The sequence below is a fragment of the Polistes canadensis genome, unplaced genomic scaffold, assembly GCF_001313835.1.
Source record: "Polistes canadensis isolate GaletaPanama2010 unplaced genomic scaffold, ASM131383v1 scaffold_49, whole genome shotgun sequence".
In the NCBI taxonomy this organism is placed as follows: Eukaryota; Metazoa; Arthropoda; class Insecta; order Hymenoptera; family Vespidae; genus Polistes; species Polistes canadensis.
This window is the reverse complement of record NW_014569596.1, coordinates 605,691-628,797: the sequence shown is the minus strand read 5'-3', so window position 1 is coordinate 628,797 and position 23,107 is coordinate 605,691. Positions and strand designations below refer to the sequence as shown.

At 33.7% G+C, this 23,107-nt stretch overlaps 1 protein-coding gene across 3 annotated transcripts in view; it reads left to right on the top strand.

Moving 5' to 3' along the window:
* Positions 1-23,107, top strand: part of LOC106785374 (neuronal acetylcholine receptor subunit alpha-7-like) — a 134,105-nt gene that overhangs the window by 63,388 nt on the left and 47,610 nt on the right. The window contains exon 1 of one of the 3 annotated variants that reach the window (XM_014745768.1): positions 20,906-20,954. The exons of the other annotated variants lie outside the window; for them this stretch is intronic. The gene's annotated coding sequence lies outside the window, so the exon portion shown is untranslated. Of the gene's footprint in view, positions 1-20,905; positions 20,955-23,107 lie in introns of those variants that run through there. 3 annotated transcript variants of the gene reach the window in all.

Below are 23,107 nucleotides of genomic sequence, written 5' to 3'. Positions count from 1 at the left end.
CCTTTTATTTTCTTTTTCATTCGTTTTTCTTTTCTTCGAGCCATTACAAAGAGACATAATTTCTAGAATATGAAGATAAAAGGGGGTTCATCTATCTATCCAACTATCACATCACTACGATTTAAAGTTCTTTGGTTATGGACTAGTGTGGTGTGTGTATCAGCGAGCTCGTTAGTTTCTAGGAAACATTGGAAAATGTCGTCGGTGTAATATATACGTGCTCGTAAAAGGACCCACCTTTTCTGTACGTTCGTCCGATGAAATATGGGGACATCGTTGTCGTCGTTGTCGTTGTTGGCTGTAGCAGCGTAACGGTGTCGTTGCTGATGCCTGCTGCGGTAGACGTTGTATTTTGATAAGAACAAATACAACGTAAATCTTTGTCACGCGTAAATATAATATACGTAACGCTTTCCCGTTGGGTAATCTTAACTTTTTCTAACATATCTTTTTTTTATTTCTTTTTTTTTTTTTTTTTGTTTTTTATTATACTTTGAAACCATTTGCCATAATTCTTCCCCGAGACTCGTCTCGTAAAATATATATTATATTATCTTGTCATTTTTGTCGCCATTAGTTTACAATTAAAAAGAAAAAAAAAAAGATAAAACTATTACAATTGATTCATCGAAATTCTATTCGAGGTGTATTTGAATAATTTAAAAAAAAAAGAAAAAATAGATCTTGATTCTCTCCAATCTTTTTAGTTCTTTAAATTTCTAGGTCAGGATTTACATTATAAATCATAAATCGATCGTATAAATTTAATTATCTTTTCTCAGTAATTAAATAAGAAAGTTTGCATAAGATTGACGTATAGAAAAGAAAAAGAAAATAAAGAATAAAAAGAAAGGCATATCTATATGAGAAAAAAAGTTTTTGGTAGCAACGAATCACATAGGTCTCCTGTTATTCTTTGATCTTCCTCAAATGCGTAAGGGTGGAAAAAGGAGTGTTGGTGTTAAGGAAGAAATAGAGTGCGGGAACAGGAGAACGTTGAATATCGGGGGTGGGGGTGGAGGGGTTATGTATAGGGACTTTTGTTTTTGTGTTTTGTCATTGCTTTGCTTTTTTTTTCTTTCTCCCTTTCTCTCTCTCTCTCTCTCTCTCTCTCTCTTTCTCTCTTTTATATTTCTTTAACTACGATACTCTTCCATTTTAGTCAGAGAAATTTCTTCCTCTTTGATTGTTCATGCATACACCTTTTCTTTTATGTCCCTCTGCTTACTCGATACGTCGTCGTCGTCCGTATCGTTCCGCGCCAATCCGCCAGAGAAAATGTCAAAAGGGTGAACATCGAAGAAAAGAAGACGTTGAAGTTAATGCGCGTTTGAAGTTGTAGGTTTGCGCGCGCGCGAAAGAGGGCAATACTCCTTTTTACCTCAGAAATAGTGCCACCTACACGAACTTTTCTATCATTTCTCTCTTTCTTTCTTTCTTTCTTTCTTTCTGTTGTTTGTTTTTCCTCGTCGAATTGCCTCCCACGCGAAATGACGTAAAAATGCCGAACGTACGACCGCGCTTGAATATACACATATAATACTCACACGAAATACGTTTTCATTCCTCCCACCAACCGTGTTTAACTCTCCCACATATACACAGAGTAGTCAAAACGCGAAACAAGCTGAATGAAAATGTCGTAAAATACCAGCTGTTTTGTGTCCTATTTTATCATCTTACAATTAGTATACTGACGTGATGACGATACAAATTCTTTAATCTTCTTCGTTTATAATTATATACTTGAATATATTTAATATGTATTATTAAATTTTTATATATATTTTTAGTACATAATTATTATACATTATCAGTACTTTTGTATTTTAGTAGGGGCTAGATGTGTCTAATATTTTTTTTTACTGAATTTTACGCTGAATTTACGAATAAACGTGCTACCGACGAAGCTTCTAAGATAGAAAAACCTTATGGAACATCATTTATTAGAAAATGGGCGAGCAGCTTTTGGAAAGCTTCGTGGATTTTATAAAGAGTGATAGTTTCATGATAAAGTTAATGTACATGGGGGATAGTTTATTTCGAGAAAGAAATTTCTTTTTCAATTCGTTAATGAAAATCATTTTATGGTGTCCTGTTTCTTACATTATCTCATAAAGTATAGCTATTAGATATCGAAAGGAAAATCAGTTAAAACATAGTTCGGTAGAAAGAAGGAACAAAAAAGTTAGACCAAAATATAAAGGGAACGAAAATAGAAGCGGTGTATCGATTTTCGTTGGTTATTCGGCGATTTCATTATTGCGTTTATGTGTATTATAAGAACAGGGTCGAGATATCATAAATGATAGGAAAAAAAAAGAAAAAAGAAAAAAGAAACAGGTGTGAAACATCCTCGTGGAAACGTTAAAGAAAAGAAAATGAAATTTTTCTCCCACAAATGACACAACAGCTGTGCTCTAGTTACCGTAGAACATACTTAAATTACATAATCGATCTTGTAACAGATGTAGATTTACATGATTTCTTGTTATAATAGTATTCCATTTTCACCTTGCAATCTAGTTCCTTCTGAATGGATGTTCCCATAAGGGGAAATCCTCGATATGTACAATAACGAACATGTTTACATCGTTCGAATACGTTACTCGTAATTAATTAACAAGACGTAGTGACGTTCTCTCATGGCTCTTATTTGAAAAGAGGAACTGATGCGTAAATTCGTTTCAGATTAAAACTAACTTCAAATGCGAAAATTATTCTTCACGGATTTATTAAATCTATTATTTTATTTATACATTATATTCGCAAAATAACATTTCACAAGATTTGTTTAGTACAGAAAAACAGAAGATACCATTAAGAAGTTCTTAATTATCTTGTATTTTCGTTAAAAGATTTAAAAATAATATTACGAGTTTAACGAAACAATTTATAGCGTGTGTTGTTGACGAAAAATAATAACGAGATAGAAAGAGATAAGGTTGGCACTGCATAATTTTGATTATCATGCGTTTTGTATTATAAACGTGAAATGTCATCGGATGAATATTCTTTTTGAAATATTTTTATTTAACAGCGAAAAAGCATTGAACACAAAATCAAGGAAAGAGGAGAGTGAGTTGGTAAAGTAAAAATCGAGGAAGAATTGCATTGTTGCAGTGGTTCTTGCGCGGCTTGTTTTATAAATGCAACCGGTAGGAAGAACTAAAGCGCGGAGTTTAAATTCGCGTCTCGGTAGGAATTACATAGCCATTCAAGGCTGCTTAAGTTGTCGTAGTCATTAATTTCATAGCGTACAAAGACGACAGTAGAGTGCGTTTGCGCCTTGTTATCGAGTTAGATGTAAACATTTGCATTTTCTTAATGCATTTATGTTGGACCATTTGTTTAAAGAAATCCTCAGATTACAGCTTGAGCTTTATTCCGTTGTAACCCTTTTTGTTTCTTCGTATCGCTCGAGAGTTGAAGTTAAATAAATAAAGCTAAATACATAAGGTATCGTAAAGCTTATATATATAATCAAAAAATTAAAACATTTATAAAAATGTATTTAGCAAATACAGGAAACGTTTGTCATTGATTTAATAATATTTCGTATACTTTGTTTTCATAGATACTTACGTTGAAATGAATTTTCTGTCATTATCTTAATTTAATTTCTCTTCCTTTAAAATTCTTTCATTCGTAAAAGCAATACCGAATGCGTATTCGATGTGAATATCAAATATCTGCGTATATCCATAAACGTGGCATTAAAATCGTATCAGCGTGATATTAATTACAATTTCCTTCATATGGAAGCGCCGACATAAGCGCGGTAATACGTGCATTCGTTCATTAGACTACGAACGTAAGCTATATGACATTACGTTACATAATAAGTATATAAATCAAAGAAGTTCTAATTGATCCTATTTTAATCTCGCTCCGTGCCGCATGAGAATTTAAGTGGTGGGCAAAAAAACCTTTATTACGGAAGGAAGGAAGGAAGGAAGGAATGAAAAGAAATAAAGAAATAAAGATAGAAAGAAAGAAAGAAAGAAAGTCGACTATCTTGGGTAAATTGCATCCTTTGTAATTTAATTATATACATAAGAAGAAAAAGAAAAACAAATGTTCAAGTGAAGAATATAACGAAATAAATTATTCTCCGCGAGTTTTACTTTACATTACTTTGCCGTTTTTATTTTCTCATCCTATTATACGATATAAAATGAGTTCATTAAAAAAGAAAAAAATATGTTCGACATTAGTTAACAAGATTACAATAATCTTGGGAAATGTCAAATATTTTATTCACATTTGAAGGAGCCGCAATTTTCGGGTGTGTTTATTGAACTCGAAGGACACAGAGGAGAGATAAGCGAGCACGTAAACAGCGTTCACCACCGATGATAGGCGACGTTGAGAACGGCTTTCCTCGAGCTTTTATCAGAAACAGACGGTATGTATCACGGACAGCGTCTCTCGAGGAGTCAAGGATATTCCCCGGAGAATAGTCTCGGGAAAGAGAGATTGAGAATTTATCGGGAATATTCTACGGAAAAATAAATTCCCTTGAGTGCATGGACAATTTATTCTTCTGGCTTTTGGCCATATCTTCTCTAATATTCTATCCTGTTCCTGAAAGTGTCCGCGTTTTCTTGCGCGAGCTCAACGTTATCCTGGAATAGTAAATAATTTTAAGAAGCGTGGCCATTCGAGAAGTTCCACAGAAGAAACTCTACCCTTCTCCTAGTCCTCCTCCTCCTCTTCCTCCTCCTATTTTCTTCTTTCCCTTCCTTAGATCCACCTACGGAGAGATGGAAAATATAGCGGGCAAAAGAGTGCACGTTCGATTTCGCGCACGAACGATCGTTACCTACGTAAAAGGTAAAATACGAAGACTTTTCCTAACGTTTTATATCGTACTTTCTTTCGACTCGTAATTCTTTTCTTTTTTTTATTTTTTTCTTTTTTTTTCGTTCTTTTACTCTTCTCTCGTTTCACCTAGGAAACACGAATTGGTCGAGAGGAAAAGTAACCAATACAGATATGACTATGAGTTAGGAAAATAATGTTTTTTTTTCTTTTGGTTTTCTCTTTTCTTTCTTTCTTAACAGATCCTTGCAGGAACGTTTCCCTTCTCCTCCTCCTCATTCTCCTCCTCCTCTCCCTTATGTGAAAATTCAGCGAAAAGAAGATTTTCCAAAAGATAAATGTTTTCAACGTTTTCGATAAATTTTCACGAATACTTTGATCTCGATATAGGGCAACGCTTTCGGTTAAATCGTATGCACGTAGATCAGCGTTAGTAGCGAAATAAATCTCAAGTGCAACGCGGCAATCTCATGTTCCGCATACCACTAAAGCGGTTCCACGTACTCGTCCCTGGATCTGGACATTCTCGCGAATACTTTGCGCCCACTTCGCAAAGACTTCACCGAATTCCAAAGTTCCTCTTAGCTTCTGAGCGTTGCCGAACGAAATGTTGCCGCCCAACGTGTTGAAATACTTTATCACATACCGTACGATACTAGAAGACGACGTTATCTATACTACAAAGATATATCTTACGATGTAAAAGGGATTCCTATTATTTTTTTCTTTTTGTTATTTCTTTTTTTTTTTTCTACTTCAATTTTTACATAATATTTTTTAGTATAAGTTAATCATACTACCAGTGTAATCCGTATTCGTTTTATCGGATTTGAAATCATTTTTCTTTTCCTTTCTTCCCCTATCTTTCTCTCGTTTTTTCTTTTTTCTCCTTCTTTCTTTCTTTCTTTCTTTCTTTCTTTCCCTTTCGAATACATAAAAGCTTTTCGAGAATCCAAAGGACAATGGAATTGGCCTGAAGAAATGAAGAAGATTGAATCTCGGTAATCGACATAGAGCTCACGGTTACGTAAAAGTAACTGGAAAACCGGTGAATGCATGTATACACGTATATACTTATACCTTTATCTGTATATAGAAACGCGTACCAAAGAACGGATACAATGAAAGATTCAATAAGCCTCTCGAATCCCATAGGAACGGTGCTACATGCTAGATGTTTCTGACCACGATCCAGGTAATTTTTCTTCCGCGACGGACAACGTTGTTTTCTCCAATTTAATTTTCAGTCGGTTGAAATAGTAGTGCTGCTTTTGAACGATGCAGCATCCCGTTAAAAGTACATTGAACGTTTCTGTCTTTGGTCATTTAACGTCTACATCGTCCTTTTCATAATGACGACGATATACTTTGTTATATAAATATTAACGTTTTGTAAAATCTAACTTGAAATGTTCTCAGAGATTTCGAAGCATTCGCATAAAAAAGTATATAAATATATATATTTGTTTGTTTTCTTACTTTCTATCGAATAGTAGATGAAAAAACAAACATAAAACTTTATTTCTATAGCAAATATGCGTTGGAGTGTAAAAAGTGATCTCGATTTCGGGGTCAAGTAGCGAATTTGATGTAATTCGCGTTACCCTTAGGCTCTAGAAATATGATCGACCTACAATTCGCAACTTCGCCGATTTCTTTTTTTTTTTTTTTTCTTTCGAATATCGCGAGCAGAGAACGATTTTAGGCATCATTATAAATCAACGAATCAATCGGTGCGTTCTCCCTTTCAAACGTGAGATTAATAGAAAGTATGATTATTTCAGATAAAAAAAAAAAAAAATCTCATTCACCAAGATGCAAGTTTGCTTGAATTGGAAAAAAAACAAGATGAGTAAAGCGTTAATTTATCCTTTAGGAATTGATATCTTTTGATTTCAATTACGTTTAGACTTTCAATGCGGTCTCAAAAGTATTATGAATTTGGAGCGCACGTAGAAAATGTATATATATAAAAAAAAAAAATATGCATTCTTCAAAGTCGTTTCCATCTTTTTATTATAGGCATTTTCCCGAAGGATTAGTAACGGTTAGAAATCAAGGCCAGCTCTTGTGAGATGAATTTCTGCAGTTTCCGACGAAACTGCGTAAATTCACGCTGTGAATTTTAATCTCGACAACGATTACGTACATACATACATTATTATATATATATATATACGTATACATGTTAATACCTATTTCATGGCTGAGTTAGTCGAAAATTTTTTAATATCCGATTTTAAATATGTGGCCTAATTACATGTGGGAAATAAGGCAGGTAATAAGATGGTAGGGTGAAGGTAACGTTGTTACGCTCGGGTACCCCTTTAAAATGAGTTTCTCGCTAAAATTGCTAATTATATTTACAGTACATGCGATAGCAGTCTGACAAAGTCCATAACTAAGCCAAGTAACCTGTAGAAATATGAGTGAAAAGTGGATTGAGAAAGATAAAGAAAAGAGGAAAATATAAACGAAGTTAGTTACATTGAACTTGTTGAAACGTACTGTAACTAAAATACGATAAAAGTTACTTATCTTACATACGTTTAAAGAAAAACGTTATCTCCGCTCGTAGATCCTCGTTGTTCCCTCTTTATTTCATTCTATCTTACTATCTTTTCCTCCCTTTTATTTTCTTCCTTCCCTTCACAGATTATACTGTAAGAAATCGTAAGACCGATGTCGCGGAGAAAACTCGACGAAAATTTTTGATTTATCGTCCCATTGTCTTCTCGCTTACGCCCACGAACCTTTATTTCCGCTATCGCGAAGAACTTGGAAATTGAGAAGGTAGTAGTTAGCTTGATATCCTTACGATTTACGTGGGCGATACTTCGCTTGGGTATTAATTTTTTATATCATCATTTAATTCCTTCATTGAAATAAATATTTCTTTTTAATGATGACGATGGCTATGCAAGCCAACGATTGGCAAATTATTTCTTTCTTAAATTAAAATTCTATTCTTGGTTGCTCACAATATATATATATATCTGCCTATAAAAAAAATAATAAAAATTTTAATAATAATATTTTATTATTATTTGACAAATAAACAAGACACACTGTATTACAAAATTTGTATTTTATAAAGTTAACAAAAAACTACTGTTATTAAATATTATAACAATTAGTATTATATATATAATTATGAGTTATTAGACTTGAATTGGTTAAAAAAAAAAGAATGAAAACTTTTGTACGGTCCTTTTTTTCTTTCTTTCTTCTTTTCTTCCTTCCTTCCTTTTCTGTTCCTCGGAACTTTCTTTCGGGTTTTATTGTTAGTTAGAAAAGTTCATCGGGAACACGCGAGGGCGATGAGCTATCCTCGAATGCAACTACTCACTCGCTCGTGCACGCGTGCGCACAAGTTCCTCGTTACGGGATATTACCTAGCTGACGAAGCGACCTTTTGTTTTCGGTTCGTTCTCGAGGACCACGCAAACCAAGTTTCAGCATCTCCACGGCCTCATTTTCCTCCCTTTCTGTTCATCAGTGTAATCAGCCCGACCCTCATGGATATGCGCGTGGTTCTGACTACGATCACCATCTTTTCCTCCCTATTCGTGAAGAATGAAAAAAAAAAAAAAAAAGAATACAAAAGAACAGTTTGAAGCAACGAATGAACCGGTCAGAATAGCAAACTTTAAATTAGCGTTCACATTTCATATCATTGTTTATAATAATATCACATTAACGGTGTACTTCGTTTAGGATTAAATTGATCATTTTTTTTTTCTTTTTGTTATGGATGAGATGATTCTTTTCTTTTCGTTTTATCAGTAAGAAATAAATATATTATTTATATTCTCGTTTATATATAAGGTTTAAATATATGGTATAACATTTTTATTGATTTTCATTAAATTAGGAGTTACTTAAATACGAATTTGTTATCTTGCCTGAGTAAGCCTATTTTATATCTCCACACATGTGTGTTTGAAAAAGAACTGTGAACTGGACTTTACTTAAAGAGAAATTAAACGAGTCAGGCTTCGATTCCGAGAAATTTGTTATCCAACAGGCATGGTACACCTCCAGTCACTTTTCAACCTCGTTGATCACAACAAACGATCTTGCAGCTGTCGCGCGTTCTGTTTTTCGACACTTTTAGATTTATGCGTCGACTCGTTCGTTGTCTTTTTTCGTGAGAACTTTCAAAAGGTGGAACTGGATTTAGTTGAATTCAATACGTATTGGCTTTATATTCAATTATTTTCATAAATACTCTTTGATATGGTATGTAGAAAATGTACAAAATATACAAGGGACATAATTAATGTTTCATATGCAATTGTAATGATTTCAATGTCGTTAATTATTTTTTATTATTCTTATTTTAATATTTCAATACACGCAAAAAATATAATGATTTGTTAAGCTGTTTAATCCAGTTAATTAAAAAATGTTCGGAAATAATATTTGTCAAAAACGTACAAAGTTTTGGACGATCGGATTTAAGAAATCAATTATTGTTTGATATAAGTTTACTGACGTAAAATCCTTGCGTCAGAAGTTCGATTAACCAAGACCGAAGCAAAACTCACGATGGAAGTTAACGTTCGATCGGATAAGTTGGAAGACTTTGAAAAGTTTCGTAGTATCTAAATCTGCCGGCTAAAGATCTTATCTAAGCGATAGTAACTACTTCTGACGATGTGTATTACTATACGTATATATACTTAAATACATAGGAAAAGGTACATGTTGAGTCTCATATAAATACATGAGCATTAATGGGTCTACATATATATTTGAAATTCGTATCTCCGAGAAAGAGCCTGAATTTCGTATGAAAGGTACGGTAAAATCGTTCAAATTTCGAAGTAATTGGATGATTTACATCGTGGATCGTCATTTTTCTAAATTCGCATAACGTATGTTCGAGTCATTGTCTACGTTGGCTTTTGTATTAGCGATCGTGATCCATCTTGTGTGTTAAAAGGGACAATTCTGGGAAAATTCGTCTATTCGAACACAACCACGAGAGAATAACTTCTCGTTCGTAGAAAGTAATATTACAGTTCCTTTTCGAGAATACACGTTTCTTTTCTACTATGTAATTTGGTAATTAACATTTCGTCAGAGGAGAAGAGGGAAAAAATTCAAGGTAAGTTGAAATTTGTCGAGTTGATCAAAGTACGATATGTAGGACACACGCGTCCGGAATGTAAAACCTAACGTGCGAGCTCGTTGATCGATAAATGTGCGAACGCCTCGAGTTCTATTTCTTTTTCTCTATTTCTCTTTCTTTTTCTCTATTTCTCTCTGTTCTTTTTATTTTCCAATCGTGTGAGCCCTTCCTCTCGGGTTTAATTAAGGATGACAGAGAATCGATCGTAAATATTTTTGTCCTTTTAAAGGACCAAATGACGTTCTCTCTGAACGTCATTCTCGAATACCGTGATGCTTACTACTGTTTATATAAAAAATGTCGTCGAAGTATAGATAGAATAAGAAAAAGGATTATTAGTTGGAAAATAATTAAAATACAGTATAATGGTAAATTTTTGTAGTCCTAAATATTTCGATAGATCTTCATTGATTTTCGATAATATACTTTAACGTGAAGTTGGTAAATTTAGAAAACTTCCTTTTCCTCGAATATCACGAAAGCCTTCACATCATCTTGAAAAGCACACCTTACAAGTCGATGATACTTCCGTGATGGCTCGTTTGTGAGAGAAATGTGCTTCCTTACGCAAGTTTCTTCAAAGTTATGCAAACGATAGTTAAATCGTTTAACCGAGATAAAGAAGAAGAAGAAGAAAAAAAAACGGGCGGGGGTGAAAAAGAGAGAATGATAGGCACCACGTGCCGTAGACATTCGAGCATATTTCATAGCTGATTTTCAAGGAGATTTCGTGCAAACGATAAGGGCACGTTTCACTTAATTCTTTTCAGCCGTCGCACCCCTGTTAAAGTTATTCGACCGCGTATCTTCGTGACTTTTCTTATCGACAAGGGAACAAAAAAAATCAAAAAGAAGAATAAAAAAAATGTAGGAGAATCGATAAAAGCCCGATGATCGATATCGTCGTAACTTTTATTAATATCTTTTCTATCTGTTCGATAATTTAATATAAATATTTAAATATTCGCATGATAAAGAACTCGACGATTACCAATTCAACGTTAAATCTGAAAGTGCAGAAAAAAAAAGAAATTTTAAAGAAATTTTACAATGATCTAAATTGCGTGTACGTTGAACATGTTTACTTTGAAGGGATTTCAAACAAGTTTGGGAGTAAAGCGATAAACGTTTGCTTATAAATTTTAATAATCCACGGTAGGTACGCGGATGCTTTCGCATTCTCCAAATCCACGGAGAAAAAACTTTTTTCCACTCTCTTCGGTGCCTCGTGTTTTTATGGAAAGTAAGTTTTTTGCCAGCGGTTATTATGGATAAACAAAAAAAAAAAAAACAAAACAAAAAAGAAAAGAAAACAAAAGAAAAAAGGGCAACTCGCTAACGATTATTGTTGCGATCCTAAATATTTCCTTTGTATAGGTACGCGTGCGTTAAGCTCGTTGGAAAAAATAAAAAAGCTCAGATAGGATGCACCATTGGGTTATATACTTGAAATATCGATCGTTTGTTTTTGCAAAGAAGAGGGAAAAATAACAAAAAAAAAAAAAAAAGAAAAGAAAAGAAAAGAAAAACAATAAAGGTAAGATGATCGTTTCCCGTGTTGCGTTTAGGTATTTCGGTGTCAGCTGCGAGAGTATAGTGTCGAGAATAGTGTTTGCGGAACGTGTTTAAGGCTATCTCTGACGATTTAAGAGCATAAGGTTAATCTCTCGGAATACCCAAAAGTGTTATCTACGTGAAATATATACGTATTCGTGGTAAAAATGAGATTCGATGAACGTACTTTCGAGATTGGTTGTTTAATGTTTCAAATAAATCGCGCGAGAGGATTCACGTGGTATCGCATTGAAAAAAAAAAAAAAAGAAAAAAAAAAACAAAAAGGGGAAAAAAACGAGGGAACTTTTTCATCGCTATTGGATATAATCGAATTATCTTTGTTTTCGTTGAAAATAATTACTTAAAAGCGGCGTACTATGTTATAGACAGACACCGCTACTCGTTCGACTTGTTGCACATTTAAGCTGTTTCACGTAGCATAACTTTACTTAACATCGGGTGCGAAGGATAAAAGGCGATGACCTCGAAACGAACGAACGATGCCGTTACGCGACTTTTACGGTGCCCTAGGGAAATTGTCCTAGTAATACCATCTCAGCCCTCTTGGCAAACACTCGAAAACAAAAGCTAAAGATCTTTCTGTTTATTGAATGCATGAAAAGTCGGTCGTGTTTATGCATATATTATGACCAGACGCAGACGCGATAATGAAACTTCGAATGATGGATCGCTTGATTTCAAATGAGATATTATAATATTATCTTTTACCTATCTCTCTTTTCAATCTTTATTTTAATGCAATTTACTTTTAATGTTTTTGAAAAAAAAAAAAACAAAAAAAAAAAAAGAAAAAAAAGTAGAGGAAATGTTTTCCACGAGATTAAAAGAATAGAAAAATATAATGTTATGTGATTGTAAATGGGAAAAAAATGTAAACACGAAATAAAGAAAGTTTAAAAGAATACGACCAGAGAGATATAGAATTGTTTTCACGGAAAGCGTGAACGTAAAGCTTTAATTAGATAGGAAAAGGAGAACGGTAATTCGTAACGGAAACTTACGATCTTTCGCTACAAAAACTTGTATTTAACGATCGATTTTCTTATCGTAAGAACGTAGCAGCGAATTTTAATAAGGATTTAAATACAAAGTCGCTTTTTTATCGCTTAAAATAGTGCTAATTTAAACACGCGAAACGCGTATAATTTAAACCAATGGATATGTGTATGCGATACAATATTTTAACGAAATATTATATATATATATATATACATATGTTACATGTGGAGGTTGTGTTAATGTTTCTTTAATAATAATTGTGTTGATCCGAAGAAAATTGGTTTTAGAGAAGGGAAAGAGAACATTCCGCGTTCATTAGCACTTTCTCTCGTGTTTGATCATTTATTAGGTGAGAAGACAAGACAAACAAATGGAATAAGCTGACGACGACAATTTGTTTGACCGTGTGACGTTTTCTCGAAGCGTTCACGTTTCTAGTGCAAGCTTGTTCTTGTTTAGTTGTAGCACACCTGATGCGAGATTTAATAGGTCGTCGATCTCGTAATTCAAGTAGCCTGAATCCCCTGTCCCTGAACTAACTTCGGCAAACGTAATTGCCAACTTGGCTGAACTAACAAAACCCAGAGTATATCAATCAACGTCGTGCTCTCTTCGATAACCACAATTTAAGACGCTATCGTTACTCCAAAAAGCAATTCAACTATCGAACTGAAAACAGAGCAATACTAGAAACTAAACTATTTCTATGGAAATAACAATCAGTTTCGAATTTAACGATTTATGATCATTCATAATCGGCTACCGGTAGAATTGTACATTTGTTTTTCTTATAACCAGACAAATTATACACTACTATTCTAACGAATTAGTAATAGGAATGAGATAGAGTTAAGAAATGCGATCTCGAATTCTGATTCCAAGAAAGATTGGTGTCGAGAATAGATCGAAACTTGGAGTAGTTGTCCCTTGGTAAACTGAGTCTTAAGATCTTTCCTGAAGTGTCTTCGAAGGATTCCAATGGTCATCGGATTTAGTTGAATCCAGGAGAACTATGCTTGCTATTACAATTTTTTTTTTGTAATTTTCACATGTGTCAAGATTTTCTTTTTATCTTTATATTTTATAAATTTTATATAATACATATATATATAATTTTATTGTAATCTTAATTTTTTATAAACGATGGGTAAGCACTTAACTTAGAAATAAATTTCTTATCGCGATCGAACATAACAAGATATCGATATTATGAAGTAATCAAGTGAACCTTACTTCGAAGTACCCCCTTTTTTGTGATTTTATGTTAATACTGTTTGGCCGCGTTGCCAAAGAAAGAATCTTAAAGAAGCTTCGTAGACTGATACGATGGAGGAACTAGACGGCGCCAGAATTTAATAGCATAACCTCCGTTTATAGTCGTATAACTATTAACCGGTCGTGTTCGTACTTACGTGTATAACGGGGGTATCCAAAATCTGAGCCTATACTTCAGAATCTTTCATAGGATATTGAATTTGGAAGTAAATAATTCTGTAAATGTTTCTTTAAAGAATAGTTGATGAAAAATTGGAAAACATATATATATATATACACACATATATATGTATATACGTTATTTGAGGCTATTTATTTAATGGACGAAACCAGTTGCAAAAATGATCGCGATTATCATTCATAACTGTCACTGATATAATCGCTTTATTTGTTGAAAAAGGAATTAGAAACGCGTTAATCGACTTTACCGGTTTTCCTATCTTTTCTTTTCTTTTTTTTCTTTCTTTTTTTTTTTATAGATGCCATTAATTAATCGAATCGCAATGATGGATGAGTACATTAAGGAGGGGTAAAAATAAAACGATCGAGATAATATCGAAATTTTTTAATTAAATTGTCCGATCACTTATCGCATTGAGTTATTCCACTTAAATGGAGAATAATGGAAGAACAAACACATTTTCCTATTAAATCGATGAAAACAGTAGAAATACTTGTGACGAATGCTATTGTGTTATCCCTTTGACAGTTCATTGCTACGTATTACTCTCTTAACGATAGAGTAAGCAACTTTGAGTAGAGCTTGGTTGACTAGTGATAAAACGTGTCTTAGGAAGTACTTTGCAATAAAGAATTGAGAGTAAGTAAAGTGGTGTCGTTCGTCAGCTAATAATCCTGAAGACTTTAATTGCTCTCGAGTGAAGAGTTATTAAGCTTAGCATTCGGTTTAGTTTGGAGAACGTCTGGAAGTGACAATCATGGTGTTCGATCGTACAAGTAAAGAATAGATCATTGAACTTAGCACTTATTTTCACGTAGATGTGACCATTACAATTTACCTTTCAAATGTCAAGTTATTGTCACTATTTTATTACGATCGTTCTCAGTCAATAATATATCGTGACAATTGATATTTTCAACGAAAAATAGTCAATAAAATAATATTACTATCTAAAATTGTATTGTATATCGAATTGAAAGATGTTTACTAAAATTGAATATTATTTGACAGATATCAAAAGTATTTTTTATTTTTATAAAAAAAAAACAACGCTCTAATGAAATTTTCTAACAAATTTCAATTGCCGTCGATCGAAGAACATTTATCTCAAAAAAGGAATTTCATTTGATTTTGAGAAATATTTTCGATAAGTTTCTAAGGATCCCGTTTCTCTACATTTCCGTCTATCTTTTACCGAGTTTCTCGATAAAATGCGAGAATAGTTTGTTTCGTGTCACTTGTTACGACGATCACAGAGGGGAACTGTGACATAAGAATTTCTCGTTCTTCTGTGAAGAGAAAGGAGGAACGCGTCGCGTTAACTTTACGAACCGAAACTTTTTCACGTTCGTTCGTATTCCTGACAAAACATCGGATTAATATACAACATTTATCAAAGATTTTCTATAGAATATAATTTCGTTGAAAGAATCCAGTGTAGTAATACGTTTTCCTTATCGATCCTTCGATATCTTTTCGTTCTTTTTCTACGAGAATATTCAAATAGTATGCTTTCGTAAATATTATTGTATCGGTTAATGCAGTCGACATCATTAACCTAAAAACGATGAATAAGTGATAGAGTTGAATTTGCATTTAAATTCGTCTTTAAAGTAGTTATCACATTTATTTCTCCGCGCTTTTATAATGTAACATAAAAGCATGTTGTTTTATTCCCACGATGTCTTTTTTTTTTTTTTTTTTTTTTTTTTTTTAATACAACGATAATATGAATAAAATAAAATCAAATGAAATCAAATAAAATCAAATAAAATAGAAAAGAATGATTGTGAAACGTTCGGTTGCTTAAACGGGGTGAGTACGAATTCGTGTAAATAAATAGGTAGACAGATAGACACATTGATGATGGTTTAACGGTTTGACTTTTCGATTAGTTACATAGTCATTAACAATGCACGCAGCAATTCACCTCGTAGGTATCTATGATTCACGATATAACCGCTTGTCACGAGCATTCTCGGCAATGCGTTCGTACACTGCTAATGACTGCATTTCGCGGAATTGCAGTTCAGCCAGTTTCATGAAATGATAGCAGGGTGCGGGAGGGGGCCGGGGAAGGGGGTCGAGCGAATGGTAGGTAGGAAAGGGATGAAAAGATAGAAAAGCGTAGTATCTACAAATGGGGTTTCTTCAATATGCAATGCGACACAACATTTCTTTTTTTAAAACAAAATCTTTCATTTGCGTAGATAGGAAAAAAGAAATAAGAGTTATAACGAGTTCTTTCCTTAGTTTGATATTAATGGTTCCACGATTGCCATCGGCGTATCTTCAGGGGGTTGGTGTGCGTACCTCCTTAAGAATAAACTCTCGACACTATTTATTTCGTTTTCAAAGTCCTTTGAATTAGGATGCGTTTTGCGAGTAAAGATAATACCATCCAGGTACGACGAACTTGATAACACTTCTAGCGATCAAACGACTCTAGTTTTAAATCCTCACGTAAATTACACTCTTTACAACTTTTCCTTCTAGCCCGGATGGAATATTCACTCGTTAAAGCGAGACAACGGTTACGAGGGAGAGTAAGTAACTTTTTTAATCATAGCATTCGAGAATTCTCATTTTGACAGTCTACGTTGGATGGTTTATTACATTTATTTGTTGTTTGTTTTGATATTCTGGTATATATGTATTTACATTCGACGAAGTTTCCTCGCCACGCATTTGGGTACCATTTTTCATTTCGTCAATTGCATTGGAATAAAATGTACGTCGATGTGATTGTTTACTCGTGTTATATCGGCAAATACAAAAACGAACAATGCATAACTAGGGAAACTAGTGCGAAGGCTTAAAAGCCCTCCTAAACTTAATGATTTAAACTAAAAGTGAAGTTTTTAAAAGCTGACATTTCTGTTGAAGTACTTCAAAATTGTCTTTTTCTCTCTCTTAACAGCTTAAAATGCGCCTTAGAGAAGAAAATGGAGGCCTCTGGTACTTCGCGGCTTTATCTCTATTACGTAATTTTTATATCTAGCTACCTATTAGGAAAAGTTTCTGAAGGAAAAAAGTAGAAGCACATTTTGGGGATGTCGATTGACCCGAATTAAATGACCTAACTTTCATTTTTATACGAAGCAACAACCACGATTTGCTTCGATAAACTATCAATCTTACGATTGAAATAATATTTTAACAAATGTTTTATAAATATCTATTGTAGATAAATATTATGATCATAAATTTGTTTCATTCTTTTGCTAATGTTCACAATTGTTGTTAAGGTGTCAAATATAAAAGCAATGAACAATGTAATTGGACGTAATTGTTGGGTTCCGAAAATCGATCAGTTTACAATTATCCATTCCAACCGCAGGATCGTGACATTTTCCATGAGTACAACGTTGATCGGTTGACCCTTCGATACTGCCAACGTCGTCGTAGCTGAACACGCAAATTGGTCACGCAACGTCACGGCATTCTCCAAATGACTATAACATGTTACGGCATTACTCAGCTGCTCGATATATGCATTCAGGTGTGCATACCATACTAGTCTCTTGTATTTCTCTTCTTGTCAATTCGATAAACATTGAATTTCGTCTTACAATTGAATCATTTAATAAGCTGAATTTTTTCTTCACAAAATATCGCTTTTTTTTAATGCATATCCAGATGAAGAGAAATAATAGGCACACGAGTGTTTAACATGATTCGTTTACGTTGACTTCAATTTTAAGTTTGACGTATCGAGTTTAAATAAGAAAAAATACAAGTAAAAATTATTAATATTCATCGTTTTCTTACTTGAGACATAATTAATCAGAGACACGAGACAGGTAAATCACTAACTTGACGTTTGAAATTTGATTGAAAATAAAAAAAAAAACGAATAATAAATGTCCTAATAAAAGGTAATAATTTTTTTGTTCAAAGTACAATACAAAACAAAGACAGAATAATTTACGACGCAGAAAGAATATCATTTTGTTATTAAGTTTCTCATAAAATGAGAGTGAGAGAGAGAGAGAGAGATGGAAGGAAGTACTTCGTCATTGGTATCGAAAATATTTATGTTATATTCATATATCTCTACAATACAACGACATCAAACTCCATCGTAACGAATTTTTATTCCAGTTCTATTTTTGTAGTTTCCAAGGAAAAAAGGAAGTGTTCTCTCGAAAACTGCAGGGTATGCAGTAAAGAGACGTCCTCCGAGACGACTTCCTTATAGACGCTATACCCTTTTGGAATGCAATGTAAGATAAAGAATATCTATCACAGGAATAACGGGAAAACACGTTGGTCGAAGGTGGTAGGGATTGAATCTGCGATTCATGTTCTCGAGGGACTTACAGCTGGATCCGAGTCGCAAATTCCTCGGAAAGTCGTCTTGCGGATTCACCTTGCCGAGCAGTGCCCATTGATTTGGAAATTATGAGGAATCCCCGTAGAGTCGCTTTCTACTTTTCTTCATTTTCATCCCTTCTATATCTATATCTATATCTATATATATCTCCTTCTCTTCTTCTCTATTTCTCTTTCTCTATCTTTTGATAAATTATTTCAAAGCAGCAAACTGGACCATAGTCAGGTACTTTGTACGTGAAGTTTTCGTTGTTTCGAACGCATCGCGAAACTCTGAACAACGTTACCCATAATGGCATTGGGTATATGCCTGTTTGTCGTCCTGACCTAACTAAAGTAATCTTAATTAAGCGCTTTCGAAGTTAGCCGCTAGCCATTATCCGTCGAAAGGATTAGCTTTAGAAATAATAGTCTTGGTATAATCTAAAAGCGTTATTTAATCTGTAGCATATATGCATTCTCATATTCCTCTGTCTTACTCTAACTCTCAGTTTTTTCTTTCATACCTTTGAAATTTTGGTTAGTATTATTATTTTATAAAAAACGATCAAAGAGTTATCTTTCGTAGATCTGTATGTGTAAACACGAGTAAGAGAGAGAAAATGATAAAAGATTATTTATAAAATTGGGATTTATATTATGAAAAAACACGTTTAATACATTTTCAAAATTAAAAATATGGAAATGTATTGAACGAAAGTATTGTATAAATATCGTATAGTTATTTTTCGAACGTTATCCGATCCTTTGACTCTTGGCCAAGTGCTGAACATCGTTGGATTCAATCCTCGAGTGCGGTATCGGTATAATCTGTATTATGGAAGTACAGACACGTGTCAAGTGAAGATAGGAGAGTTCTCTCGCGACTATAGCCAAAGCTGTGGCCAGCGATTGAAATAGGTCGGATGGTTCGCGGTGGATGTTCGGTTTACCGTAACACGAATAGACCGGCTGCCGCTTTGATTTCATAAAATCTCTGATAACGGAGTTACGGAGAACGATTTACTCCAAGATTATAGTAAATACCTTTTACTGCATCGTACTCGAGCGGACATCCAACGGCTCGCTCCAATTTTCTCTCTCGTACTTTCAAGGTGAGAGCTAATTCAGCGAAATGCACATTTTGTGCTAAGGGATGAAGTAATCCAATTAGCCTGATAAAAGGGATGCCCTGGGTATAATATGAATTATGATTTTGTAGTCGTATACTGTGACCTAATATCTGTTCTGGTATTAGATACCTAACAGTTTACCGAAAAAGATTATCATGACTTTGGTATGGTAAATAGGTAAAGTCGAAAGAACGGAACAGTTAGGAAGATTGCCTTCGTCTTCATCTTTATTACTTTTACACTAACAAGAAGAGGACGCGATCTGGCAACTGTGGCGCATTAGTTAACTCATCCCAAAGGCGTACCTACTAATGAAAACTTCTAATGAGATGTTGAATTATGCGAAGGAAAGATAACGTAGACGGTGAATGCTGCTGGTTTGACTTAACCTCGACCTCTCGAACGAATCCGACCAAATATTCCTTCAGTCCGAGATCGGGAAAAGGAGTAAATGATAAGATTCAATTATCGAAAAACAGTTTATCTCGGTGGGAGTGAGCTAAGCGAAAAAGAGAAAGAAACGGCTAGAATAGGTGGGTGGGTGGGGTTTGGGGGTAGTTACAAAGAATTAGGAATGGTCCGGCGTCGATTTATTATTGAAGGGGTAAAAGAAAAAGTAAAAGGACAATGACGAAATTCGAAACTGATCGAATTTCTAATCCTTTTTGATCTAATGATTATAAGAAAATAAGATCGAAATTCGACTAGTTTGCGTCCCTGGTTGATCAATTTGAAACTAAGTGGATACGTCCGTTTCGATACGCTTTGAAGAGCGAAGCTAAAAGCTTGAGGGCGGAGCGGACTGATGTTGACCAAACACTCACGTAACCGAGTTAACTTTAAGCTCAGGTTTAAGCTTCGGCTTAAGACGAGCTTACATCCTGCGCCGAAATGACACGATGGACTCACCGTACATATTCTTGAATTCATCCATCCAATCATGTCCTATTCCATATGAGATGCAATATTTCCTGTTAATGAAAAACAAATTAAATGTGAGAAACGCGTTTTATAAATGACCTAATTGTTCTATTTTATAAATTACATTTTCGGTATTAATTATTCATATTTGAAATAATTGTAAGATCTGTATTTGTAAACTAATAATTCCTTTTTAAATTAAACGTGTTTTTTTCTGTTTATAATGAAGAATCCCGAGCGATTAGATACGAGTAAGTTAATTGCTTTAGAAAGATGTGGTATACGCAAATTTTCCACCATTTCGTGTGTAAATTCAATTTTTAAGAATGACTTAATAAACGGAACGCAGTGTGGTTTGATATTTTGAATAGAACGAAAGGTCACACGCAGCAGCGGAGTACGACAATTATATCTGCGGAACTTGTGTATATATATATATATATATACGTGTGTATAAAATATGTCATGTACATTTGTTTATATGAATAACGTTTAGGATGTAGTTCCGAGAAGATCGTTCAGTCGAGCGTTGGTATACAAACTGTTCGGATGTGGAGTGTGGCTGCGAGTTGAAAATGATATATATTACATTAGGTAAGCCTTTTTTTCTTTTCTGTTTTTTTATTTAACATTAAAGATAACCTGTTTATATGAATATTTTTATAAAGATGGATTTTAATATTGAACGAGCAATTTAAGGTATACTTTTACGAGCAGGATTATATTATATTAGAGAAAAAATGTTTTCTTTTTTTTCTTCATATATTAAAGATCACTCATTTTTGTAAATAAATTCTTTCCATCGCAAAAATAGTATTTTTAATAATCGAAAGAAAAAAGAAAATTGGTTGACCATTCTGTTAATACGCAATAAAGTTTGTCCTTGAATGGGGGTGGCATTGATTGATTGCTTTCGAATTCAATCGAAGATCGAGAGATACGTTTGTTTTATCGACGACAACGACGACCTTCGATAGAATTGTAACCTTTTCAATATTATTAATCAACCCAGCAGGTTTTCTTTTCATGATAGCGACTCGTTTGTCGATCAGAAAAAGAATACCATTGTTGTCAAGGATGTAAATGACATCGAGAAAGACGATTACGACTACGACGAAGCTAGTTTATTCCAATTTATTAATTGCCTCGAACTTGTTAGTAATTGCAGCAACTCTTGATAAGCAAAGATAACGAGATTCAAGACGATCCATGATAGTTACGACTTTGTTTGCTTCTTCCTCCTTCTTCTTCGACATTCACTTCGTTTTAAGAAATAAAAGAGACAAGAAAAATAATGACAACTGCATTTCGATGGATTCCGAGTATTTAATCATTTTCAAACTCTTAATTAAAAAAGTAAACAAGATAATTTTCTTTTATATTAAAACGTTCTTACAATCGACATAATCAACAAAGAAATTGCCATTTTCTCTCTACGTTCCTATAAAATATATTTTTAATTTTCACAATGTTGGTAGAAATGTGTCGCGGAGGTCGGGGAATTATTATTACTTTATATAAAAGTTTGTCGGAAATCGTTATATACACGAAATAAAATATATTTCCCTATGAATTGCGAGGGAACTGTAACCCTGTGATTTGCTTACCGCTCGCTTAAACTTCGACAAGCGCATTTACATGAAATTTTCCTTTTCTAAAACGTGAACGGTATTTAAGTGTGAGTTTGAAATACGAGTATGTTTGTTGAACAAACCAAAAAAAGAAAAAAAAAAGAAGAAAAGGAAGGAAAGGAACAAAAATAAAATGAGTAAAGAACAAAAAAAAAATAAAAAAAAAAGAAAATAAGAATAAAATCAGCAATGCAAATTGGTGAATTATTTAAAGCGATTTTCTCTTTATTTTTCTCTTTCACAGTGCCGAAGAATAGTTTACCTTGGAGAGTGTTACAAACGAATAAAAGATGCTGTAATTTTCTTTACTTCATTTTTATTTTTCCTCAAAATAGTGCATATGAATTTTTCATCTTTAAAAAAGTATTACAGTAGAGAATGTTTATACCATACACATGATGTAAGTATGTACTTAGATATATAAAATTTACGATCTCAACTATATAGAACATATTAAATAAGAGTTTATGATACAAAAACAAAAAAACAAAAAAATACGATTACATTGGTGTGTCATCGTATAAAAACGTATGACTCATATTTATGCGATTTTATCATTAAGAAAATAAAATGATTTTATAGACGACGATAATAGGCGATGCACGAGGAAGGAGTATACGTACACATAGTAGTCACGTAAATACATAAACAGATATGGTATATATATCTTTTGCATGTATCTATATGTAAGATGGCTCGCCATGTAGCTGAAAGATCGTTCAATTTAAACGTATATTTCGAGTTTGCTCGCAAATGTCGACAACATATGTACTTACCTATATTTGCCAAGCATCCGTCGGTCGTATATGCGAAACACACTTGTAATCATGATGAGAGCGTTGTTGAACAAAGAGAAAGAGAGAGTGAGAGAGAGAAAGAGAAAGAGAGTAGAGAGAATCTATTGCTATACGTGACAGGGGTTGGCAATATTTCGGCGCAAAGGATTTCTGAACAGAAAGTGGAAGAACGTATATGTGCCAAGAGTAAAAAAGGAGAAAGAGGGGGAGAAGGAGGAAAGAGAGAGAGAGAGAGAGAGAAAGAGAGAGGTATAACAACGAAAGGTTCATTTTATTCCTTCCTCTTAAATTACAGACATTTTTTACTAAGATATAAGAG